Here is a 27,679-nt window from a genome sequence, read left to right as displayed (position 1 = left end):
CCTTTGTGAATCCTTGTTCACAGCTTTCTAATTATAAGACAAAGAAACCAATTCACACAGGTTTTCTGAATTTTAAAGAAGAAAGATGAAGTTTTATTAAAACTTAAACTCTAATACGGTTCACGCCTGCAGATATACAACGCGCCCACGCTAGCATGCAAACGTGATACACACATGCAAATAGGGACAGAAAGGAGGAGAGGAAAATATAGTAGAGAGGGGTTTGAGGCAATAACAGAAGAATTTCTTTTTTACTGTGCTTCGAGCTCACTTTAGTCCATTTGTAAGTAGTCTTGCTTTTCGTTGGGGCCCAGTATTCTTAAACCTTGTTCACTGTGGGAGACTTTTCTCTCTTTGAGGTTCACATGTCTTCACAAGATTCAATTCCCTGAGAGATGAGCAGGCAGACAGGAGAGGCTGTGACGAGCTAGACTGGAGAGATCTTCACTTCATGAGCACATGGCTTTTCTCTGTTCAAAGATCTCTTGTTGGAAGTTCAAACCTCAACAGCCAGCTAGTCATGTGACTAAAACTGATCTGACCACTTCTTCTGTATTTGTGGATTCTGCTATCTTAGAGTCAACCTGGAATGCTAGCTCTCCCCACCTTCAATGTCTGGTAATCAGAAGTCCATTGTTGGATGAATGGGTCAGGGCATGGTCCTTTGTCCCTTGTTCCAACTCTGATAATTACGATGCAAATGTCTTTCCAGTCAGATGCTTGCAATTTTAAGTTTTAGTGTTCATGTGGCGAAATCATGTGTACCTCAGTCTTGGTAGGTGGGGGGGTTTGCCTGACAATGTTTAAACAGAACTTGAATGTCTACTTCAAGAGCTATGGCCTGCAGGGCTACAGACCTAGTGCAGAAAGGTGGGATTAGGGTGGGTAGCTCTTTGTCGACTGAGATGGACACGATGGACTGAATGGCATCCTTCTATGTCATAAATTTTCTATGATTTTTATGATTTCTAGTTGACAGATGTACAGTGATCTAGAATAAAAACATTTTCCCTTAACAAAAATAACGGGCTGGATTTTATGAGCGTGGCATGCCAAAGAGCCACCACAATCTTAAGCGCGGCGGCTCGTCCCCCCTGCCCAGCCCCCAAATCACATGGAGGGGTGGGCTGTCCGTCGCTGTCAATGACGTCAGCTGTCTGTGCGCAGGCGCTGGCGTCATTTTTAAAGGGCATCCAGCCCTGCCAGCATATTTAAATTTTTAAAGAAAGATCCACCCGAAAGTAAATAAATAAATTTCTTATGCCCCTTTCCCATCCCCCACAATAACAATAAGTATTTGCCCTTCCCCCCCCCAAACACTAACCTTTTACATCTAACCTTCTCCCCCGACAAGCTGCACAAAGTTTAAGGTTCAACCCTTCCCACCATTCCCTACATCCATTACGCATATTTGACCCTGTCCCCTTCCCCCCCCCACCTTCCCGCTCTGATAAACCTACCTCCTCCCACTTCCCCACCAATGTTACGCCTCGTTCCCCCACTGGGGGGATCGGGCTGGGCCCTGCCACCATTGAGGTCCGTGGTGAGCCTCATTCGGAGCCATCTGCAGGCTCCCCCACCACGGATCACGACGTCGAGGGCTTCTGAAAATCTAGCCCAACAAATCCATTGGAACTATTCAGATTGTACTGAAAAATATGGATGCATTTAAGGGGAAATAAACAAGCATGTGAGGGAGAAGGGAATAGAAGGTTTCGATGATACATTTAGAGAAGAGCGATGAGAGGAGGAGGCTCAAGTGGATCATCAATGCTGGCATGGACTGGTTGGGCCGAAAGGCTTGTTTCTCTGCGGTATATCCTATATAATCCTGCAGGTCTTCCCCCTTTTACTTGCTTAAAAGCTGATACATTTCTAACTTTTCGCAGTTCTGATGAAAGCTCTTCGATCTGAAAAGTTAACTCTGTTTCTCTCTCCTCAGATGCTGAAGACCTGCTGAGTATTTCCAATATTTTCTGTTTTTATTTCAGATTTCCAGCATCTGCAGTATTTTGCTTTTGTATCTTTTTCTCCTTCCTATTTGTAAAACCATCCTGCATCTTAAACAGGACAAGTTCACATGCAGGAGACACAGATAAGTTTTCAGCAGATTTTTTACAAGTATTTGACACACACACTTTGTGGATAGTAGTTTTTTATCGTAAAATAAACTTCAGTCCTGTGATTTTTGGAGCACAACCACCCTTTCCTGTTTGATGAAGGCCATGAAAACAGCCCCCAATACAGTAACCCCTTCCCCTCCTTGCTACGTATATTACTCTGATTCTGGTCATCCATTCTTAAAACCCTGTTGTTCCTGCATTTTTCTTTAATCTTGATGCATATTTTTACCACAGTCACATTTTTACTGTTCAGTGATCAACAATATTCTCCCAATAGAATAACAATTCCCTTCTTAATCCTTAGTGCTAATCAAATAGTTTCAGATTTGCACCATCCTCTACATCATCCCTGTGTTCCAGTATCATAATGGGTTATTTAGCAGGAATTTAAAGGCAGCATTGAGACAACGGAGACAGCTGCGTTAGTCCTGCTGTATATATGCAAGATCTGGGATTCAGATCTACCAAAGACTAGAGCTCCAGTTGTAAAAGGGAGCAGGTACAGTGTGTGGCAGCACCAAAGTGGGCGGCACACCCAGGGGAGTGTGTGATGGCATTGCAGCCATTCTGCACCTTCTCACTGAATCTGAAGATGGTGTCAATTGTTCTGGCTCCTCTTTCAGCTTCACCATTAGATTGATGATATCTAGGGGAGCTTGTAAGCTGTACAAATCCACAGTTTTCCACAATGTCTGTGAAGTAGTCATTTGCAAATTGTGGTCTATTATCTGAAACAATCTGATCAAGAATGCCATGTGTTGCAAAGATCTCCATTGAAGCTCGAATGACAGTCTCAGTTGTTATTGTGTACAAATGTTTGACTTCAATCCGCCTTGAAAAATAATCAATAACAATCAGGTAGGATTCCCCATTAAACATAAATAGATCCATCCTCAGATGTTCCCATGGTCTGGTTGGAAATTGCATACGGGGTTCCCTCTGGTATGGTCTGTGCATTGCGCATACCTGGAAATCAGAAATCATTTTTTGTATATCTCTCGATATTCCTGGCCACCACACGGACAACTGAGCCCGTACTTTGCATTTCGTGATACCCATGTGACCCTCGTGCATTTTTTCCAAGAAATCTGCCCAGAGTGAGACTGGAATCACCAGTCTTTCGTCATATGCGAGCAAATCATCCACAATAGTAAAGTGCTTTCTGTACTCAGAAGATTTTCATCACTGTACCACTGGGATGCTTCTGTGGCCGACCTTGCGTGCAATATTGGCAAATATGGATTCATTCCTCATCTTGCAACTGAGCATGACGAATTTCTTGGAGCTTTTTTGAGCTTGTCAGCCATTGTGAAGCAGTGAACTGAGAATATGACTTAATCTCATTAATGAAGTTAACATCCTGTTGTGTAGGATGGTCAACAGTAGCTCTGGACAATGCATCTGCTTCCCCTTTCTTGATAAGGTTAAGGTCTATACAAGCTCTTCTACTTAAAAGAGAAAATTCTTGATTCTGCAGTACATACAGTGTTTCCAATATCTGCTTTCCCTTGTACTGAAGTGTTGCCTTTAGCTTTCCCTTGACTCTCAATTCAATCCCTCCTGGACCGTGTAACTGAGTTTCTGTTGGTTGCAGGCAATGTGTTGATAAACACAGTTCGTTAGCTGATAAAACTGTTACACTTGCTCCAGTGTCTAGTTTAAAGTTGGTGATATGTCTATTGAAATGTATATCTGCAGTCCAGAATACATGATTAGGGTTATTGATCTCACCAAGAAAGTTTTCTGATTTCTCTTCTGATGGAGATTATTCAACTTCAGTAATAGCTCTATGCATGAAGACTTTTTCTTTAGAACCTGTGAAAGTAGAGGTTTCACTTGGCACTTCTTCCCAAAATGGTCAACTTCCTTGCAGTGAAAGCATTCTGTTTTGTTTGCAGGGCACTATTTGCACCTGGATCTTTTTGGCGCCACAGCGCTGGCAGAGTTTCATGGCATTTTGCACTTTCCCTTCCAAGTGTACCTTCTTTCCTGGTGCTTCTTTTACAGTCCTATGCTTAAGGAACTGTATGGTCATTGGGTTTCTTCATCTCTCAGGATTGCTCTGTTCTGCTTATGGACCTCTGCTTTTCTCACCAGCTGTATTGCTTTGTCTAGGATGAGGCCTTCCTTAGACGCCAATAAATGTGATAGGGATTCATCAGCAATACAATGTGGTCTCATATTAATTCTGATGTTAGGTCTCCATATTCGCATTCTTCGACTAGCCTATAAAGGTCATTAATAAAAGCATCTTTTGGTTCATCTGGTTTCTGGACCCTTCTGTTGAATTCGGCCCTTTCTAGAATCTTATTGCTCCTCAGGTTGAAATAGTCATCAAACACTTTTAAGACCTCATCAAATTTATCTGATGTCTCATTAATGCCTTGTCTTGCAATAACATTGTCTGCTATTGCTCCTTTGAAGTAAAGTAATGTATTGACTTGTTCTGGTTCAGACTTGCTGTCTAATTGAGAAGCAATTCTGTACCTTAAAAATCTTCTTATCCACAGTGACCAGTTTTGAGTTTGATTTGATCCTTCCATGTGTTCAAACCTCTCTGGTAACATAGATGTAAGATCCATGCTTTTCTAAGCTTCCTAGGTAGTTTACTTTCTCTTTTAAATTTTCCTTCCAGTATTGGAAATTTTCCTGTGCTTTTCAGGCAAGAGGTTGCCCCGTGTATTGGCTCCGACCTCAGATTCACCCTTGCTAAGGATTTGGCTTTCCCGGTCCTGGTTGCCTAGTGTGCGATTAAAAACAATTTTCTACCCTTTTTAAGGGTTGCTCACCAGATCCCTGACCATTGCTTGGTTCTCTGACTCAAAGCCTGTGATCGCTGGACTGGGATATTTTTCACAGACTATCATGCCTCTGTGGTGCAGCCTGAATGCAAGCTGACTCCCTGACTCTCCGTGCCTCCACTTCATCCACCGATCAGTTCTGGAGCTCCTCACAGCCTCTTCTCCAGTTCTGCAGGATTTATTGCACCTAAGTAGTTTTTCAAAATTTTCTGGGTGTTCTGTGGCAAGAAGCACCACTGTTCACCACTGCCACTATGTTGTATGTTTGGTTAGTCTAGCTCACAGAGATTTCTGAGTTTTTGGATAGTTTATACAATAACTCTGAGTTCTGATGAAAGGTTACTGACCTGAAACGTTAACTCTGCTTCTCTCTCCACAGATGCTGCCAGACCTGCTGAGTATTTCCAGTATTTTTTGTTTTTATTTCAGATTTCCAGCATCTGCAGTATTTTGCTTTGATTATACAATAACTTGTTTATTACATTTCAGGACCTATATACACTTTCACTTAAGCATGTCTAACTCCTCTGATGGCATGATGCTGCTGCTTCTCCTCCAGTTTCTTTCTCATGTGATCTCTTACATCATCATAGTGGGAGGTGTTACTCACACTGTCCCAGACATTAACCCTTTCAAACCCTTAAACTGCAATGAACTCATCCAATCTCTCTCCAACGGTGCATACCGCCTCTGAAATGCTGACAGAAACATACATATTTCCCATTGCTGCTTCAGAAGTGCTCTTTTCATGCACGACCCCTGAAGCTCAACATCTATGTTTGTCGGAGCCGAGTTTGGAGTGTCGTTCACCCTGCAGTGAGGACTTTCCAATGCTGTTTCAGTCACCAGCACCTGCTTCTGCTCACATGTGACAAGCACCTCACCATGTGACAGCGTAGCTATCTCGACTGAAGTACCCACTGAGGTGTGTGTACCTGCGCTGGTGCAGGGTGCACATGAGTCCTATGACATCGCATCCTCAGAGTACTCAGACTTATCACACTCCATCACCCTTGAAAAACCTGTGGGATGTAAGTTATTGCTGACATGTGGAAAGGGTTCAAATTTTATATTGTACATATCATAACATTTCAGTTAGTGGTGCCATCAATTCAGCATGAGTGACAGTGTGATATTTAATGCTGTCACCAGGTATGTGTGTGACCCCCATCTCTTTATCCTCTATACCCTTGGACTATGGCACCCTGCCAATCTCTAAATCCTGTTTCTCCACAGCAGTCAATATGGCTATGACTGCAGGTCCATCCCCAGTTCTCTGCCTCACCCTGGAGTTGTGTGATCTCTTCTGCAATGAGAGAAAGCAGAGATTATGAGTGCAAGAAATGGAATGTGTGGAGAGAATAGAATGACAACATTTGTGGAAGGTGACTGTGAAGGATGGGTGCGAAATGTCAATGAGGGTGAGTGTGCGTGTTGGCTGTTCAGTTGAGCATGTGAAGAGAAGCCTGAAGAGAGAGGGAGAGTGGGGCTGCAAGGTGTGTTGTTCTGAGGAGTGTTGTACAGGAGAATGCGGGAGAATTAAGAGTGTTGGGGTTGGCACCTGGAAGTGGTATGCCACTCACCTTTCCTAGCCTTGTTAGGTCATTAAATCTCTTGCAGCACTGTATCGAGCCGCAAGGGACCACACTTCTGCTTCTCACTACTTTTGATACATCTAGCCTCGCCAGTTTGGTTTGGGTTGCTGGCCTTTTCCTCCCTTCCATAGGAAATAGGACTTCTTTTCTGGCCCTTACCACCTCCAGCATCACCTTTAAGAAAGAGTCAAAGAGTCAGAGCAACAGGTGGGTGGGGGTCAGTGGGAGGAGGGGGGGAGGTGTTGGGGGTGTGTGTGTGGTGGTTGGTGGCAGCCTTCCCCAGTCTTCCTGCCATCATTCTTCTTCCTGCTGTCTTCATAAAGAATGCAGGATGCAGCCATTCTGAACCCTGCCAGGATCCCATTAAATAGAGGGTCATCATCATGCCTGTACTCTGTCATTGTTCTAATTTTTAAAAAGCAGTAAATAATATAAATAATATTATTGTTAAAGGTATTGATTCCTGTTTCCCTGCTTTCTTTCTCTTTTATATCCTTTTGCTTTATTTCTCATTGTTTCTCCTTCATACATGTTTTCTGTGCCTTCACTTCTCTTTTATTTCTACCTTGATTATGTTGCTGTTAGTCATTATGCTGTCATTTTTCTCCTCTTGTTTTTGTCCATATTCCTGTTCCTCTGTCCAGTTTCTTTGTCATTTTAGTCTCTGTTATTTCTTTTGCCTCAATTCCTTGACCACAATGGAATAACAGCCAGCAAAGACTACAGAAGCAAGATAGATTAGCTTTTCTGAATTCTTTGTAGTGTAGTGTACAGCTTTGCATGTGGTCACAAAAACAAACGATTTGCAGAATTCATCCCCTTATCTCTATTTGGAGTGATTAACTCTATTGAATGAAGTAATGCTAATTGGTGATGGAAACAATAACAATATTGTTGTTGCAGTGCGTTAATGTGAAAAATCAAGTGATAAGGTCCATGATGTTGACTTCTGGTAAATTCGAGGGCATTTGTTACTGTAATTGGTGTCTTGATACTTAATCCTGTTTTACTTCATCCATGTGTACAGGCTCTTTTGAACTTGATCAGCGTTCTTTACTGAGCTAATGTAGTGGTATATTTGACCTTAGTTTTGGTGATTATTTTCATAAACATGCATACCAATGTTGTCAAATAGCATTAAATTCAGCAAGCAAATATACTCTACTTACAAGTATGATATACCTAATATGTCATGATGCTGCATTAGTTGGAGTCATACCCAGCACAAAGGAAAATGGTTATGGTTGTTGGAGGTCAATCATCTCAGGCCCAGGACATCACTGCAGGAGTTCCTCAGGGTAGTATCCTAGGCCCAACTATCTTCAGCTGCTTCATCAAAGACATTTCCTCCATCATAAGGTCAGAAGTGGTGATGCTCGCTGATGATTGCACAATGTTCAGTGACATTTGTGACTCCTCAGATACTGAAACAGCCTGTGTCAAGAGGCAGGAAGACCTAGACCATATCCAGACTTGGGCTGATAAGCGGCAAGTAAGATTCGCGCCACACAGGTGCCAGGCAATGACCATCTCAAACAAGAGCGAATCTAACCATCTCCTCTTGATGTTCAATGGCATGTTCAATGCCAAGCACCCACTATCAACATCCTGGGGATTACCATTGACCAGAAACTGAACTGGACCGGTTACATAAATGCTGTGTCTACAAAAGCAGGTCAGAGGTTGGGAATTCTGCAGTGAATATCTCACCTCCAATCTCCCCAATGCCTGTCTACCATCTACCAGGCACAAGTCAGGAGTGTGATGGAATACACTCCACTTGCCTGGGTGGCTGCAGCTCCAACAGCACTCAGGAAACTTGACACTATCCAGGATAAAGCAGCCCACTTGATTGGCACCCCATCCACCACCTTCAACATTCACTCCCTTCTAGGGATAGGCACCGACATGTTGCACCATGGACATTTGACAAAATTATTGACTCAGCTATGGACATGCGGCAATTAAGCTGTAGATAAAGTGTATAGCCAATCTAATGCCATCAAAACACATTTCTCCCCATAAATAAAGTAGCTAAGCATACAAACATCAATGGAGAGCAGCACAACTGTATTAGCTAGCTAGCAAGCAAAATAGAATGCAATGCCAATGTGAATTACTTTTGTTGACGGAATAGTGCTAGCTACATCATGTCACGGGGTGGTAGATGGACCTTATTGGATGACCTCTGTGGATTCACACTGTGTCAGGAGTGCAAATTCATCCAATAAACCATGAAACTTAAAGAGAGGATTGTTATTGTGGTCATTAAGGTGAGGCAGTAGGAAAATCCGCAATAGGATGACAGACCGTTTCTCATACTGCTATTGTCACAAGACAGTTTAACTGATGATGGTCTCTGAGTAATTTCCCCACCTGCTTGAAATATGTATCTAAAGACAGCCAACAAAAGGGCAATGATCTCCAAATCAGGAGAATTTTAAAGGGTGAAGCAGATAGTACTTCAGAAGAGTCATGTAAAACAGAAAAGCAGAGTGGGACAGGAAGGAACAGAGAGATTAACGGTTGGGAGCCAAGACTAGTTTATTCATTCTGACAGGCTGTTAAAATAGTTCCTGATTCTAAAATACAGAAACAACAGAATCTCTCATGGACAAAGTGTCATTTGCTCAACAAAACTAGTGACAAAATTAGATAAGCACAATTACAAATAAAGAGCACCCTTCAATTCCTCCAATAAAGCGATTCTCTTAAATTCACTTATGTCTATATCTCAGTTTATCACTGTCGATTCTAATTTAGCTCTGACATGATAATTAGGAACAAAAAACTTTTCTGCAAAAATCTGAGCGGTTGTTACTGCATGTATTATTCAGTTACAAAATGTTTAGTCACTATCTGTAAGATTGTACTCCAGTCCAACCAATTTATGTCCAAGCCAAATCTATTACCTGTTAGCAAAGGTGCACTTTTAACATCATGTAATTATATAATTCAGACAACTTTCAAATAACATTGATCACTCAGGTTATCTGACTTCAAACTGGATAGTAAATAATGCACATTGCAGTACTGATCTTTGACATACTTAGCTGCTAGGTAGCTGCCACATAGCTGCTAAGTTATTTTAAAACACGACGTTAAAGGCTTGAAGCAGGGATGACCAAACTTTTCATGTGGGGGCCACATTACAATTTTTGTCTTACATAGGGAGCCACTGACAAAATTTCAGAAAGATAAAGGCATTAAAAATGTATCTATTAATCAAAACAACAACACATGAGCATTTTTGTCAAGAAGCTTTAAATGGAAAGACTAATTTATTGACTTACTTTCTCCTCATTATTTTGGACACTGATTTAGTGAGATACCTGGCATTGTTTTGCGTGTACAAGTCGTCAATGTTTGCCCGCACACCTGTAGCGATGCAGAGTATTCCGGATAGATGTCCATCTGTTAGGAGTGATCTTGATCGCTCTCTCTCCCTCCTCTCTCTCTCTGTGTCTGTGTCTCTCTTTCTCTCTCTCTCTCTCTGTCTCTCTCTCTGTCTCTCTCTCTGTCCCTCTTTCTCTCGCTCTCTCTCTCTGTCCCTCTTTCTCTCTCTCTGTATCCCTCTTTCTCTCTCTCTGTATTCCTCTTTCTCTCTCTGTGTCCCTCTCTCTCTTTCTCTCTGTCCCTTTCTCCCTCTCTCTGTCCCTCTCTCTCTTGAATCTCTCCCTGTCCTTCTCTTGCTGTCCCTCTGTCTCTTTGTCTCGCTCTCTGTCCCTCTCTCTGTCTCTCTCTCTCTTTCCCTCTCTCTCTCTGTCCCCCTCTCTCTCTGTTCTTCCCTCCCTCTCTCTGTGTCCCTTCCCCTTTCTCTCCCTGTCCCTCTGTCCCTCCCTCTCTCTCTGTCCCTCTATCTCTCTCTGTCCCTCTGTCTCGCTGTCTCTGTCCCCCTCTCTTTCTGTGTTCCTCCATCTTTCTGTGTCTCTCCCTCTCTCTCTGTCCCTCTGTCTGTGTCCCTCCCTCTCTGTCCCTTCTCTGTGTCCCTCCCTCTCTCTCTGCCCCTCTCTCTCTGTCCCTCTGTCTCTATCTCTCTCTCTCTCTGTCCCTCTGTCTCTCTCTCTGTCCCTTTCTCTCTCTATCCCTCTCCCCCTCTCTCTCTCTCTCAGTCCCTCTCTTTTTACTTCTCTCTCTGTCCCTCTGTCTATCTGTACCCCTCTGTCTCTCTCCCTCATTCTCTCATTCTCTGTCCTTATCTCTCTGACAGTTGCAGTGCACTGGAATTCTCAGTTGAGGAGTTTTGTGATTGGTCAGTTTTTAAAAAACTGCAGCTGTCACTTTCACAGCTGACAGGTGCTTGAGTAGAAACAGCGCTTCCAATTCGGACAAGTTTGGGCTTTTCTGGCAGGTTCCGATTTCTTTTAAAAGCCCGCAGGAAAAGCCCGAACTTGTCCGAATTTGAAGCGCTCCGAATTTCTGCTCAAGCACATGACAGCTGAGAAATTGACAGCTACGATTTGTTTTAAAGTCGGACTGGTTTGGAAGAAGAAGTCAATGGGAAATTTCTCATCCCTGAAGTTACCAGTCACGGACACCAAAATCTTTCATCACGGACACTGGTGTCCATGTACGGACATGTTGCCAAGCCCTGCTCCCTTCACCACCGAAGCTCAGTGGCAGCAGTGTATATCATCTGCAAGATGCACTGCAGCAACTCACCAAGGCTCCCTCGACAGCACCTTCCAAACCCGCGACCACTACCACCTAGAAGGACAAGGGCAGCCGTGCATGGGAACACCACCACCTGCAAGTTCCCCGTCAAGCCACATACCATCCTGACTTGGAACTATATTACCATTCCTTCACTGTCACTTGATCAAAATCCTGGAATTCCTTTCCTAACAGCACTGTTGGTATACCTACACCCCAAGGACTGCAGTGGTTCAAGAAGGCAGCTCACTGCCACCTTTTAAAGGACAATTAGGGATGGGCAATAAATGCTGGCCTAGCCAGTAATGCCCCCATCCCATGAACGAATATAAAAAAAACTGTTGGGAGAGAGCCTGAATTTTAATGGTCACGTCTTAAATAAAGTAGATTCTAAAACCAGATGTGTAAATCTGCTTGTATTTAATGTCTGGGGCCATATTTCCCCAAGTGGGGGAATGGTTTCATATGGATAAGTACCAAGCAAAACAAAAGGTTACAAACAGATGGTTTGTAGCAATTATCTGCCACGCTTAACAGTACTGCAAAAGGTCAAAGCTATTACTGTTAATTAAGAATGGGAAGCAGCCTGTGTCATGCTAAGCCCCCACCTGCCAAGAATGAGGCACATCAATTTTGTCATCAGCATTGATTTTAAACTGTTTTTGGAGCGAGGAAATGACTTGTTAAACAGATCAGCTATGGCTGGAAAAAAAGCTTTACATTCTAACAGACATCGAAGAGGAGGAAGCGCATTTCAGGGCCTTCTAAGGAGGATACTATTCACAGGGGCCATGGCTGGTTAGACCAGCTGGTCACATGACTAAATGACTGTTCCAAGGTTTTCTTTTGAAGTGGCCGGAGAGTTTGAACTCAGAAAGACTGTTTGCTCCTGGACTTATGAGATCTCTCCTGTCTGCTCCCATCTCTTTCTCCACTGAAGACACATGAATCCCAAGGGAGAAAAGTCTCCTACAGTGAACAAGGTTTAAGAATAATACTGGGCCCCTACAATCTACCTCTAATCAAGGACTCTACAGTGACCTCGAAGAACCGTAACAAAACTCTTCAGATATTGCCTCAAACTTTTCCAATTCTTTTTCTTCTCTTTTCTTTCTCTATTTGCATGTGTGTATCGCGTATGCATGCTAGCGTGGGTGTGTCGTGTATCCGTAGGCGTCAACCGAATTAAAGTTTATGTTTAATAAATTTCAACTTTTCTTCTTTAAACCTAAGAAAACCTGTTTGTGTTGGTTTCTTTGCCTTATAATTGGAAAGCGGTGAACAAGGATTCACCAAGGGGGAGCTCAAAACACGGTGTGTTTAAAATTAAACCTTGTTACGGTAATACCATGTGAAGGCTGAGAAGGATCCCTAGACACCTTTCTCACCTGGTCGTAACACTTGGTTCACATACTCACATAATGCATCTTGCTGATTGGTTCAATATGATGCTCAAGATTTCGTGATTTTTGGCTATTGGAGTGGATATTTTTAAACCACTTTTGGATGTCATATACAAATACAGGTGAAGAGGGGCCAAAGGGCTCTCTTCTTTTCCCTCTCATATTTAACCACAAAAGATTTATTTCCTTTTTAAGTGGATATACTTGCCAATTCAGTGAGTGTTTAACTGTTTATGCGCTGTGATCATAAAAAGAGCCAATCGGACAGGTTTGCTCGTGTTTAACAAAGAAAGAAGTTAACTTGATTGTTAAACCGATCTAAGTAAAAATAATAACATACGCTCCAACTTTCACACACACACACACACAAATAGCTTACAGATTGGGGAAGGATAGATTGGTCAAATTAAAGTCCAGAGAAATAAAAGGGGTATCCAGTCTATAGAAGTTGGTGACTCGGCTGGCTTCAGGCTGAATTTGCTGGTCACGTGACTTTCCTTTGGTGGTTCTGAGGCTTCCAGTTTGAAGATGTGGACACTGATTCGGTGGCTCTCCGTGAGACCGTAATGCAGCTGATTTCCTTCGCGAGGGATCTCTGTTCCTTCAGAAAGTTCTGTTTTCTCAATAGCTCCCCCCCTCCCCCCACCGCCCCCAATTTAAGTAACTTAGCACAGTTAGCATTGATTGGTGAATAGACTAACACAATCAAGCACAGATCAATTGAACCATTGAACACTCTTGTCTGCAGCAGAGAATATGTTTCAGTGTTCACTGTCAGCAGGCAGAGTTAGAGTGGTTCATCTCCCCTAGTTTAAAATTTAGGTTTCCAGCCAGTGGATTAAAAAATCATCATGCGACCTAACATGTTTTCGTGACATACAACACAACTTTTTTTGCAAATTGTATTTCACATTTTTCAGTCTGATGCATCCAAAGGCAGCTAGCACTTTTGCTCATACAAAATTAGCAAAGTTAAAATCATCTTTACTTTTGATACTTTGTCCTGCCGTGGCTTTGTGGAGAAGTTTATGAGCTTTGTCTGCTTTGCCAGTAAGGCATTGATGTAGTAGCTACTGAAATGATTTTAATGTTATACAATGCAGGTTTAAGGAAGTAGTGACTGAGGTTGCTAGCACTGTTACTGGAAATGGGATTGGTTTCCGTTCTCATGGCAGGGAACTCAGCATATCACTTGAAATGTTGAACAATGGATGCATCCCTTGCATATCTGGCTGCAAGGTGGTGGTGATGGCCCTCTTCACTCTGCTTCTTCCTCACCTTTTCCCACCCGTTCCTCATCAGATGAAGTCCCTTCCTGCCCAGCTACCCTCTCCAGCTGCAGTCCTCTCCAGATAGCGATATTGTGCAGTACAGAAGGTCACAATAATGCATCTTGCTGATTGATCCAATATGGTGCTTCAGATTTGGTGCTTTCTGGCCATTAGAGTGGGTATTTTTATGCAGATAACCCTTGCTGGATTATATTGCAGAGACCTATCAAGGAATCAATTACTTTGCTTTCAGAGCTGGATGGTGAGCTTGCTGGTCCTTCTTGTGGTACCATGGCTCTTGTTATACCTGATCTCCTCAGCCTTTCTCACACCCATCCCTCACAGTTGCCCTCTTCAAATTCCATCCTCAACACATATTCCACTTCTCACACGTAAGTCTTTGCTTTCTCACATTGCAGCAGAATACAGCGATTAACTCCAGGGAGAGGCAGAGAACTGGGAGTGGACCTGCAGCCATAGCCACCCTGACCATATTGGAGGAGGACACCCTCGAGATCAGCAGGGTGGCACACACACTAAGCATCAGCAATGGAGAAATGGGGGTGGCCCAGAGACCTAGGGCTGAATTGTCCCAGCTCATTGGGGTCAGCCTGGGAGGCAGGAGGGCTGTCAATATGGCGGGGTAATGTGTCGGGAGGCAAGCCCAATCTATTTGTGCCGCCATTGCATATTGCCAGTGACATATTTGCGCTGCCATTGTATATTGCCAGTGACATATTTGCGCTGCCATTGCATATTGCCAGTGGCAGACACCTCAGCGGGGCAGCCAATTGAATGACCAAGGGCTCAATTAAGGGCCACTTCCTGTCCCGTGGACATTTTGCTCATGTTGGGAGGGCCCATCCGCCACTTGGAGAGACTGCCAAGTAAACCCAGTAGGTTCCGGTGGGTGCCTTCCTTGATGGGCGCTCCATGGCCCATAGCAGCATTGGCCATTCCTGCAGCAAAGTGTTGCCAGTGCACCATGATTCCCCCCACCTCCTGATTGCTAGGGCCTGCCTGCCTGGCCCCGACTTCCTCCCCCAAATCTACCTGATTTTCGAGGGTGCCTCCCTTGTGTTGCAGCTTTAGCAGTGGCGACGGCCAGTGATGGTGCTGCCGAGGCTGATGATTGGACGAAAGCTTTGGAGGCAGGCTGCCATCCAGTTAATTGGCCACTGCCCGTTGAGGCGGGGTCATCTCCCATCTTTGGTCCTGCTCCTGGTGACGGTATTATAATACACAGCCACTTGGCACTTCGTCACTCATGTTGATTCGATGTCAGCACTTTTTGAAATGTCATTTTTTAAAAATTCATTCATGGGATGTGGGCGTCGCTGGCCAGGCCAGCATTTATTGCCCATCCCTAATTGCCCTTGAGAAGGTGGTGGTGAGCTGCCTTCTTGAACCGCTGCAGTCCATGTGGGGTAGGTACACCCACAGTGCTGTTAGGAAGGGAGTTCCAGGATTTTGACCCAGCGACAGTGAAGGAACGGCGATATAGTTCCAAGTCAGGATGATGTGTGACTTGGAGGGGAACTTGCAGGTGGTGGTGTTCCCATGTATTTGCTTCCATTGTCCTTCCCGTTGGTAGAGGTCGCGGGTTTGGAAGGTGCTGTCTAAGGAACAATGCTGTCTACATTGTTATGCACAATGTAGAGTTTGAAGCATTTCCTCATGTCAGCAAAAATTTATGTCTTTCACCTCTCACAGATCCTTCAATGGTGAGGAACTCGGCCAAGGAGTCATCAGAAGAGGACAAGCACTCTGAAGATGCACCGTCACTTGCCTCATGCGTACCCTCCACCAGCACAGACACACACACTTCAATGGGTTCTGCAGTAGAGATATCTAGGTGATCACATGGTGAGGCATATATCATATGGGAGCAGGATCAGGTGCTTTACGCAGGGACAGTATTGCAGACTCCGCTACAGAGGCCGCAGAACACTCCAAACCCTGCTCAACTGAATGTAGATAACAAGCCTCAGAGGTCCTGCATGAAAAGAGCTTTTCTGGAGCAACAACATGAAATGTGTATGCTTCTTTCAGCATTTCCAAAGGCAATGTGCACCCTTGGAGAGAGATTGAAGGAGTCTATCTCTAACACAAGTGCCATAATCTCTCAGGCATTTGTGCTGCTGATGTCCACCTCCATGGAAAGAGTAGCCACCTGCATGGCGAATCAGACACGGCAGGCAACCAAATGCATTCTGGCCTTGGCCAATGGCCTGCACACTCTGACTGCCACTTCACACAGGATGGCTTGGTGATTCGACACCTCACTGACATGCAGCCAAGTGTTTCCCAGCTCTTGGCTAGCAGGGAAGTGGAGGTGGGCCATAAGATGGAAGATGGAGAAAGGGCACATGGCAGTGAGAGCTCGTCCCTTTCTCCGCCCCCCCCCCCCACCTCATTCAGAACTGCACATGCTGCCTCCTGCCCCAGTGACTGAGTCTGCCCCTGCACAGGTGCGGGTGGGACAATCTTTGGCAGGGCCCCAAAACCCAAAGGATGTCCACCACAGGCTTCTCATCTGTCAGTCCAGGGGAACAAGCAGCCTGGCTCCAGCTCTGCTGAAGCCACAGGGATTGCACCACGTAGATGTAAGAGGATGTGGATGAGAAAGACCTGTGAGAAACGTAGCCCACTTGATAATTTACACCAAGTCAAACTCTGAAGAAGTAAGTTTATTTAACGTTCTTGCAAGATCGGGTGTCCTACAAGCAGGCACACCGATCAACATAATAAAAGCAAAATACTGCGGATGCTGGAAATCTGAAACAAAAACAAGAAATGCTGGATTCACTCAGCAGGTCTGGCAGCATCTGTGGAAAGAGAAGCAGAGTTAACATTTCGGGTCAGTGACCCTTCTTCGGAACCCTAAGAAGGGTCACTGACCCGAAACGTTAACTCTGCTTCTCTTTCCACAGATGCTGCCAGACCTGCTGAGTGAATCCAGCATTTCTTGTTTTTGACACCGATCAACATATTCAGTTCATGTTTATACAATACAAATCCATTTGTCCACGCCTTTATTTTACATTATTGGTTATAACGTATTATGACACTAACCTATCCTATGGTTGCTACAGTCTCCTCCTCTGTTTACTTCTCCCCCTACTCTAACTTTCTAGCCCCTAACTCTTGTTTTTGTTTTACCTTATTTGGCTCTCCATTGTGTGTTTTAACTTGCAGCTGTCAGCCTTTATCTTAGTGGGGCAGTTTCTTATTCACTACATCCTTTGTTCTAACTCTTGCTGTTTCTCTTTTATCTGCCTAAGCACAATTTTTAAGTGATGTACTGTCCCAAGGTCTGTACTTACATACCCTTATCAGTTCTCTTTGTCAGTGATGTACTGTCTTAAGGTCTCTACTTACATACCCTTATCAGTTCTCTTTTTCAGTGATTTCATTATGTTGTGTACAAATGACTTCTTGGTAACTTTCCACAAGCTGTAGAAACAACATTTCAGTATTTCTTATTCTCACACACCTATTCTGTGGAAGGCTCGCTGAATCTAGTGCTAATTAAGCACTTAAGTGGACAGTGGTGGGCCTTCCATGTGATCAAGGACCCTGCCGAAGGATGTCTCGCCCTCGGAGAGCTGTCAGACAATCACAGGCCAGCAGCTCTTTCACTGAGCAGTGCCACTGCAGAAGCGGTGGCTGCTGCCAGTGGAGCACCTACTCCAGACCCAGGAACGTCACTGGACCCAGGCTACAGTTAGGTCAGGATGGGAGAGGTCTCGCGGGGTTGGGGTTGTGGGGGAAGGGCTGTAGGGGGGTCGGTAGCAAGGGCAGGAGGTGGCTCTCAGCAGGCTCCCCCCCCCCTTTCCCAATGCTAGGCCTCTCGTTCAGGCACTGGGATGCAGCCTGCACGGTTTTTCATGCTATGCTTCCTGCACAGCGACAGGGCCGCCTGCCGCACGGCTAATTGTGGTGGCAGTGGGATGAGTCCCTTAATTGAGCATTAATTGCCAAGTTAAGGGCCTCAATTGGCGGCAGGGTGGGAAGGCTGTTCTCTGGCCTTCCTGTCCTGGACTTAGTTTTGGTGGAGGCAAGAAGCACCAACCCACCCGATTTTACACTCTCCCCGCCTCCAAACCCATTGCAGGGGACAGCATAAAATTCCCCCCGCATTACAAAATCCGATTTGAAACAGTGGTTGTAGACCACTTAGATTCGTTGCTAGGTGATCAACTACAGTGAAATGTTGGAGCTGCTACAGCTTGTACAGTGTTGGTACTGGGCATTGTTTCACTGTAACTGATAGAGGAGAATGAACAAGAATATGAAAGGGTAACTCTCAATTCACAGTTTGCAGTGCCAACTGCACTCATTTTGAATCTCAGAGTCACCTAGGAATGTCAGAGAACTGTGTCTTAGGAGACTCGGGCTAATCCAGAAAACAGCAATGGAGCTCTGCTTATGGAATAAGGAACGTCAGACCACATCTATAATTTGTGTAGCTCTTAAAGATACCACAGGCCTCAGTTTCTATGCTTCAGGATTGTTCCAGGCCAGCATGGGAAACACCTGCTGCATCAGATATTATTTCCCATGTCTGGCAAGATTTGTTGCTTCTGAGGGAGGGGTACACTCTCTTCTGTATTCAATTTTCCTTTATTGTTCTACTCCCTGGACTAGTTCTTCCAAAAACTGCTCTTTATTTGTCCTCTCTCCAGTTGACTACAAATACATGCTGCTCTTGCGTCTATATTTAAATCATTTTAAATACCTTGTAAGGCCCTTAGCCTGTTCCTTTCAACTCTGATTGATTGGCTGCCCTGTTATGTGTGCTAAAGATTATGGACTATGGCACGTAGAAAAAACAGCAAGACTGTGTCTTCAACTTTGTACTTCACAATGCTCTCACCAACAAATCACATGTATAATGTGCATTTAACATGAAAAGATTTCCCATGGTGTGACTCATAATCTAGGCATGGCTGGTTTACATTTAGCACACAAAGCAGTACTTTCCAGTCTACACCATGGTTGGCAACTTAGTGATTTGTTATGACCACGTGGTGTGACGTGGGTGGTTCCCACTGTTCAGTTCCCCACCTGACCGCAGCAAGTGAATTAGTATTAGAGATTAGCCCCTTGGTGTTTTATTTTTTAAATAAACAGACAGCGACAGGTTTACTTGTAGGTTTTAACAAACAGAAAGTCAATTGTTTATTGATCAATACTCATTATCCCTAAATTGTCGCAACCACATCCACTCACGCAATCGCTCACTTGCACACACACACAAGAGACAGATAGAGAAGGGAAAAAGGAAGGTAGCTTTTAGTGGGGTTATGATAAACCTGTTGAATAATCTTGGAAATCAAGTTCTTGATGGATGCAGGCCTGAGATGGTTGTAGATTTCTCTCTTGATTGAAAGTTCAATTGAAGATGATGGGTTACTTCTAGTTTTCACTGTTGTATAATGTAGATGTAGGATTCTGCAGCAGGGCTGGCGTACTTTCTGGTTTGGCTGGAACACCAGCTGTTAGGATGTTGCTTCTTCTCTCTCTCTCTCTCTCTCTGGCTGTCTTTTTTTAAGGTAAAGCTGTTATCTCTCACCTTCTGTTAGGAGATGCACTGGTCTCTTCCCCATGGTGTTACGACCAAGGTGGGAGGAGTGCACTGTCTTTTCTAGTCCCACTTCTCCCACTTCTCTGCTGCACAGCAGGGAAGGAAAAGGAGTGGAAGAGCTATAGTGATAGGGGATTCTATCATCAGGGGTACAGATAGGCGTTTCTGTAGCCGCAAACGTGATTCCAGGATGGTATGTTGCCTCCCTGTTGCTCGGGTGAAGGATGTCACGGAGCGGCTGCGGGACATTCTGAAGGGGGAGGGTGAACAGTCAGAGGTCGTGGTATACATTGGTACCAATGACATAGGTAAAAAGAGGGATGAGGTCCTGCAACAAGAATTTAGGGAGCTAGGTAGCAGATTAAAAAGCAGGACCTCAAAGGTTGTAATTTCTGGATTACTCCCGGTGCCACGTGCTAGTGAGTATAGGAATAGGTGGATAGAGTAGATGAATGCGTGGCTGAAGAGACGGTGCAGGAGGGAGGGCTTTAGTTTCCTGGATCACTGGGTCTGTTTCTGGCAAAGGTGGGACCTATACAAGTTGGACGGGTTGCACCTGAACCGGAACGGGACCAACATCCTTGCTGGGAGGTTTGCTCGTGCTGTTGGGGGGGGTGGGGTTTAAACTAATTTGGCAGGGGAATGGGATACAGAGTGGAGGTCCAGTAGGGGGTGATGCTCAGTCAAATATAGAAGAGAAACAGTCAGTCCGGAAGGCAGAGCAAATATAGACCTGTTGAGGCACAAGGGAAAATGCAAAGATGGATTGCATCTATTTTAATGCAAGGAGTCTTACTAGTAAGACAGATGAATTGAGGGCATTGATTAACACATGGGATTATGATATTGTTGCTATCACAGAGACATGGTTAAGGGAGGGGCAGGACTGGTAGCTCAATATTCCAGGGTATAGAATTTTCAGGCGTGACAGAGGAGGGTGTAAAAAGAGGAGGTGGCATTGCATTGTTGATCAAGGAGTCAATTACTGCACTAAGGAAGGATGATATCTTAGAAGGTTCTTCAAATGAGGCCTTATGGGTAGAACTTAAAAACAAAAAGGGGGCAATCACTTTGCTGGGAGTGTACTACAGGCCTCCAAACAGTCAGGGAGAGATAGAGGAGCAGATATGTAGGCAAATCTCAGAAAGGTGTAAAAATAATAGGGTAATAATAGTAGGAGATTTCAACTTATCTAATATCAAATGGGATAGTGTTAGTGTAAAAGGCTTAAAGGGGGCGGAATTCTTAAAATGCATGCAGGAGAGCTTTTTGAGCCAGTACGTAGAAAGTCCTACAAGAGAAGGGGCGGTACTGGACCAAATCCTAGGGAATGATGCTGGACAAGTGGTAGAAGTATCAGTGGGGGAGCATTTCGTGGACAGTCACCATAAGATTTAAGGTAGTTATGGAAAAGGACAATGATGGGCCGGAAATAAAGGTACTGAATTGGAGGAAGGCCGATTTCAATATGATGAAACAGGATCTGGCCAGAGTGGACTGGGAGCAGCTACTTGTTGGAAAGTTTACATCAGACCAGTGGGAGTCATCTAAAGAGGAAATAGTGAGAGTTCAGAGCCAACATGTACCTGTTAAGGTGAAGGGTAGGACCAACAAGTCCAGGGAACCCTGGATGTCAAGGGATATAGAGGAGTGGATCAGGAAAAAAAGGAGGCTGATGGCAGATTCGGAGCACTGAAAACAGTGGAGGCACTAGAGGAGTATAGAAAGTGTAGGGGGTACTTAAAAAAAGTAATTAGGAGAGCGAAGAGGGTACATGAAAAAACACTGGCAGGCAAGATAAAGGGAAATCATGAGGCGTTTTATAAGTATATTAAGGGCAAAAGGATAACCAGGGAAAGAGTGGGGCCCATTCGAGACCAAAGTGGCAACCTGTGTTGCAGCCGGAGGACATAGGTGAGGTTTTAAATGATTACTTTGCATCTGTGTTCACTATGGAGAAGGACGATGTAGGTGTAGCGATCAGGGAGGGGGATTGTGATATACTTAAACATATTAGCATTGAAAGGGAGTTAGTATTAGCTGTTTTTAGCGGGCTTAAAAGTGGATAAATCCCCAGGCCCAGGCTGTTGTGTGAGGCAAGGGAGGAGATAGCAGGGGCACTGACACAAATTTTCAAATCCTCTCTGGCCACACGAGAGGTACCAGAGGACTGGAGGACAGCAAATGTGGTGCCATTATTCAAGAAGGGTAACAGAGATAAACCAGGTAATTACAGGCCAGTGAGTCGAAGATTAGTGGTAGGGAAACTAGTGGAAGCTTGTGACCAGTGGTGTACTGCAGTGATTGGTGCTGGGACTCTTGCTGTTTGTAGTGTACATTAATGATTTAGACATGAATATAAGAGATTTGATAAATAAGTTTGCATATAACATGAAAATTGGTCGTAAATAGTGAGGAGGAAAGCCTTAGATTACAGGACGATATAGATAGATTGGTAAGATGGACAGAGCAGTGGCAAATGGAATTTAATCCTGAGAAGTGTGAGGTGATGCATTTTGGGAGGACTAACAAGGCAAGGGAATATACAATGGATGGTAGGACCCTAGGAAGTACAGAAGGTCAGAGGGATCTTGGTGTACTTGTCCATAGATCACTGAGGGCTGCAGCACAGGTAGATAAGATGGATAGGAAGGCATATGGGATACTTCCCTTTATCAGCCGAGGCCTAGAATATAAGAGAAGGGAGGTTATGATGGAGCTGTATAAAACGCTAGTTAGGCCACAGCTGGAGTACTGCGTACAGTTCTGGTCACCACACTATAGGAAGGATATGATTGCACTGGAGAGGGTGCAGAGGAGAGTCACCAGAATGTTGCCTGGGCTGGAGCATTTCAGCTATGAAGAGAGACTGGATAGGCTAGGGCTGTTTTCCTTAGAGCAGAGAAGGCTGAAGGGGGACATGATTGAGGTATACAAAATTAGGAGATGCATTGTTAGGTTAGATAGGAAGAAACTTTTTCCGTTAGCGGAGGGGTCAATAACCAGGGCGCATAGATTTAAGATAAGGGGCAGGAGTGTTGGAGGGGATTTGAGGAAAAATATTTTTACCCAGAGGGTCGTTGAATCTGGAACGCACTGCCTTAAGAGGTAGTAGAGGCAGGTTTCACAGGTCGGCGCAACATCGAGGGCCGAAGGGCCTGTACTGCGCTGTAATGTTCTAAAAAAAAAAGAACCCTCACAACATTAAGAAGTATTTAGATGAGCACTTGAAACGCCATAGCATACAAGGCTACGGGCCAAGTGCTGGAAAATGGGATTAGAATAGTTCGGTTCTTGATGGTCGGCATGGACACGATGGGCCGAAGGGTCTGTTTCTGTGCTGTATGACTCTATGACTCCACAGGTCAAAACATATATTTTAAAATGTTTACCCAAGTACTGATACGGTCAATCATATACTCTACTCTTTACCCCAGAATAAAATACACCAACCAATTTTCTTTGATATCAGTCCATTATAAAAACAAGACTTATCCAGTAACAAAGCAAAGCTTTAACAAATAGATTGAAATATGAAAGTTCCTCTTTTAAATCCCCATACACAAGTTCACACACATACTGAAAAGAATAAAGAAATTCTCTCTGCAGAGCTCAGTTACCAAAAAACAGACAAAAAAAGAATACTTTGGCCAAATACTTGCTCATTCTTGAAGAGAAAAAAAGAGGATATGGATCGATGTTAGTTGTCCTTTTTGGTCTGACATCCAAGTAGACATAGCTGGCTCACTAGGATCTTTTCTAGAGCAGTTCTTCTCAGGCGGCATTGAGAATTAATTTGGCAGGTTTTTTCCAGCTTCTCAGGAGAAATGTGACGTCAAGGGTTTTGGTTATCATACTGAATATGCAGGGTTTTTTCAATGACAGGAGGAAAGAGATGAGTTGGGTGTTTTTTCCTTGGCAGGCCGATTTTCAACTGTCTTCAAAACAGTTCACACTCCAACTGAACTGAAAACAATATCCAAACCCCAAACAGAAAGTGAACCTCCTGACCTCCATAAACCTTGACATCTAACTTCTCTGTAAACATCTCCCCTTAGTTCAAGGTTCTTGTGTTTATTTATCTTAAGACAGGTGATCTCCAGTAAAGGTTGTACTTCGCACTCCTTGATTCTTCCAGTAATTTTCTTCACAGTCAAGTGTCCTTTCAATGACCCCAGTGAAAAAAAACAAAGTCCAGCATTTCTTCAGACTTCCAAATGAATCCATTTCCACAATTTAAATACGAATCCTTAAAAACAATATTTAAAAAAAATAAAAGCACTCTTAACAATGGTGATCGCACAATGGCGCAGGACATGGCTACTTCACACCTTCCTTGTTTCAGAAGAAGACATTCAATTCTGGAATGTCTTAGGATAGTTGTAGGATGGGTTTAAGTGACATCTCTTAGCTTTGAAGATGTGTCCTTTGTCTTTGTCAGACCGTTTGAATACACAAAAGGTCAATCCTTTTTTTCTTCAGTGGCCATTTTGGACCATTGTTCACTTTTTAAAATAAAGGTTCATTTTTGAAGATGAAGTTCATTTTTCATAACTCTTCAGTTAGTCCATGGTTGTTTTATCATCGCACCTCCAGTATGCATGATAGCTTGAATATGAGAATGTACAGATGTATATGTTTATAGTTATTAATATAGCATTAATTATAAAATTTGATTACTCATTAAATGGATTACTAATGATTTGTGTTCGACGTATTTAAGGCGAGATCTGTTCCTGACCTCTGTTTTAAGCAGTAAAGACCAAAAAGAATCATAGAGCCAGTGGAATAAATTATACGTGTCTGCCACAAAAGGAAAAGCTCAGTAGAGAAGAAACCTGGAACAACAACATGATTATATGAGGCAATTGCTCGATCAATATAATGTCCATTATATGCCTTTATCCTTTCTTACAATTATAGAATCATAGAGTTATGCAATACAGAAACAGGCCCTTCGGCCCATCGTGTCTGTGCTGGCCATCAAACACCTATCTATTCTAATCCCATTTTCCAGAACTTGGCCCATAGCCTTGCATGCTATGGCATTTCAAGTACTCATCTAAATACTTCTTAAATGCTGTGAGGGTTCCTGCCTCTACAACCCTTTCAGGTAGTGCACTCCAGATTCCAACTACCCTCTGGGTGAAAACATTTTTCCACAAATCCCCTGTAAACCTCCTGCCCCTTACCTTAAATCCTGTGCACCCTCTCCAGTGCAATCACATCCTTCCTATAGTGTGGTGACCAGAACTGTACACAGTACTCCAGCTGTGGCCTAACTAGCGTTTTATACAGCTCCATCATAACCTCCCTTCTCTTATATTCTATGCCTTCCTAACCACCTTATCTACCTGTGCTGCAGCCTTCAGTGATCTATGGACAAGTACACCAAGGTCCCTCTGACCCTCTGTACTTCTTAGGTTCTACCATCTATTGTATATTCCCTTGCCTTGTTAGTCCTCCCAAAATGCATCACCTCACACTCTCAAGATTAAATTCCATTTGCCACTGCTCTGTCCATCTTACCAGCCCATCTATATTGTCCTGTAATCTAAGGCTTTCCTTCTCACTATTTACGACACCACCAATTTTCGTGTCATCTGCCAACTTACTGCCAACATCTGCGCCTACAGTCCGGTCTAAATCATTAATGTACACTACAAACAGCAAGGGTCCCAGCACCGATTCCTGTGGTACACCACTGGTCACAGGCTTCCAATCGCAAAAACAACCCTCGACCATCACCCTCTGCCTCCTGCCACTAAGCCAATTTTGAATCCAAATTGCCAAATTGCCCAGGATCCTATGGGCTCTTACCTTCTTAACCAATCTCCCATGCGGGACCTTATCAAAAGCCTTACTGAAGTCCATGTAGACTACATCAACTGCCTTACCCTCATCTACACATCTAGTCACCTCCTTGAAAAATTCAATCATGTTTGTTAGACACGATCTCCCCCTGACAAAGCCATGCTGACTATCCCTGATTAATCCCTGCTCCTCCAAGTGGAGATTAATCCTGTCACTCAGAATTTTTTCCAGTAGTTTCCCTACCACTAATGTTCGACTCACTGGCCTGTAATTACCTGGTTTATCTCTGTTACCCTTCTTGAATAATGGTGCCACATTCGCTGTCCTCCAGTTCTCTGGTACCTCTCCTGTGGCCAGAGAGGATTTGAAAATTTGTCAGAGCCCCTGCAATCTCCTCCCTTGCCTCACATAACAGCCTGGGATACATCTCATCTGGGTCCGCTAAAACAGCAATACTTCCTCTCTTTCAATGCTAATTTGTTCAAGTATATTACAATCCCCCTCCCTGATCTCTACACCTACATTGTCCTACTCCATAGTGAACACAGATGAAAAGTAATAATTTAAAACCTCACCTATGTCTTCTGGAGGGATCTTTTGGTGTTTAATACAGGGTTATGTTATTGGCTTAATAGCATTTGTTTAATAGCTCGAACTGGAAGCAACATCCAGTCTCAAATGTATTATAGTGTCTCTTCTTTTTATTCAATATTATGTATGCAACTCATATATTTATTTTTCACAGCTGGCATATCATACTGATTGAAACACACACTGGGACTTTCATAATGAGTTCTCACGATTGGCTGTCATAACTGCAGTGGAAGATTAGTGGAAGTCCCAGATAGACGCATAAACGAGGTTTCCATCAATTTTTTGCTAAATTTACCATAGTCAATCAGGAAAATCAGTGGAGGAAATTCCAAATGACAACCTTCAGAGCTGTGCTGATTTTCTATATCACTATTTGTGGCAGAAATGTAAACTCCAGTCATTCTAACCTCTGAGGCACTCTACCTTACATGCATACAACTGCAGTACCATATATAAATTGCCACTCCAGATACAGTACAAGATGCAATGATTCAGAATCATTGGGATGAGTATAACAAGTTTCATATACAGAACTAAAATACATAATTGCTGCCAACTCAGTATAACTTTTGGAATAAGGGTTTCATGGTTCAAAATTGCAGAGTAAACTGACAATTAACTCAAATATAGACTTGACTGGGGCATTCAAAGAAGCAAATTTCAATATAGAGTAGATGGACATGAATTTGTGACAATAGTAACATGAATTTGTGGAAATGGCCTGGAAGTTCTTAATCTCCAACTGACTGAATTTTTTGCACTGTTATTTCCTTTTTTAAATCTCTTTTTGAATTTGATTTAGCTCTATGATTTGAAATCATGATTTTGACGTTGATATTAAAGGCAGCTTGCTCACATACCTGTTATTCACTGAGAAATGCTTACCAAATGGCTGCTCTGGTCTCATTTTCAATCCGTCTGCCCCATGCAGAGACTCTGCAACCTCTACTGCAGATCCTGAACTGAATGGAGTGGAAAGTCAAACCTGAGTATTATATCCAGTGTGGCCCCTTTCTGTGGTGTTGAGCATCAGTGCTTTCATACTCAGTGCCATTGGGCTGTTATGTTATTACCTCCTAATGATATTCTTTACCTTTCTTCAAATGTAATGTTTTTTATCTGAATATTATTCTTTATTTATAAACTCTCAATATTGTTCATTTATATCTGTTTCTTGACGTGATGGTTGCTGATTCACTGGAAAGCTGCATAATGAAGATGTTAAGCACTGTGGAATTCTTAGCATCTCTTTATATCACATTATACTAATTAGACTACAGCACCCGCTCCATACAAACAATTATCAAAAATGAACTTCAGTAAGTAGATATATCCTATTTTTACAGTACCAGACAAAATGAAAGTCTCACAAAATTGATTGATCTAGCTATGTATCTATATATGTGTCTATCTCTCACGTATCTAAGTGGAGCACGAGATTGCCAAGAGTTATTTATATTTTTATTCTAGTCATGAGCTGACCTACATAGTCGAGTTATTAGGTCAGTCTCACTTGAGGAGGAATAAAAAGGCTTTTCACAATACAGTATTGTTTGTTCATTTATTGTTCTGGTATGATGAGAACTCTGTATTTAAAGAAATTATGAAATAACATTTATCTACCACAAATGCTCAGGATAACGGTGTAAAGCCAAAGGATATGCAGAAATATTTTCATCAGTTTTTAAAAGCAAATGTGTTTTTGGCATGACGATGATTCTTGTATATTAATTTCCATTAGATAAAATGATTTAAATTTCTTCAAAGTTTCTTGACATTTTGGCAAATAATCACCTCTTAAAAATGTAGAATGTATCAAGCAAAGCAAAGCTTTA

The 27,679-nt window shown here is 43.3% G+C and overlaps 1 protein-coding gene across 2 annotated transcripts in view; it reads left to right on the top strand.

The window, feature by feature from the left end:
* cacna1c (calcium channel, voltage-dependent, L type, alpha 1C subunit) overlaps nt 1–27,679 on the top strand; it is a 1,113,964-nt gene that overhangs the window by 433,562 nt on the left and 652,723 nt on the right. The window lies entirely within an intron of this gene.

Source organism: Heterodontus francisci, chromosome 18, assembly GCF_036365525.1.
Source record: "Heterodontus francisci isolate sHetFra1 chromosome 18, sHetFra1.hap1, whole genome shotgun sequence".
NCBI lineage: Eukaryota > Metazoa > Chordata > Chondrichthyes > Heterodontiformes > Heterodontidae > Heterodontus > Heterodontus francisci.
The sequence above is the reverse complement of the archived record's forward strand: the minus strand, read 5'-3'. Positions and strand labels throughout refer to the sequence as shown.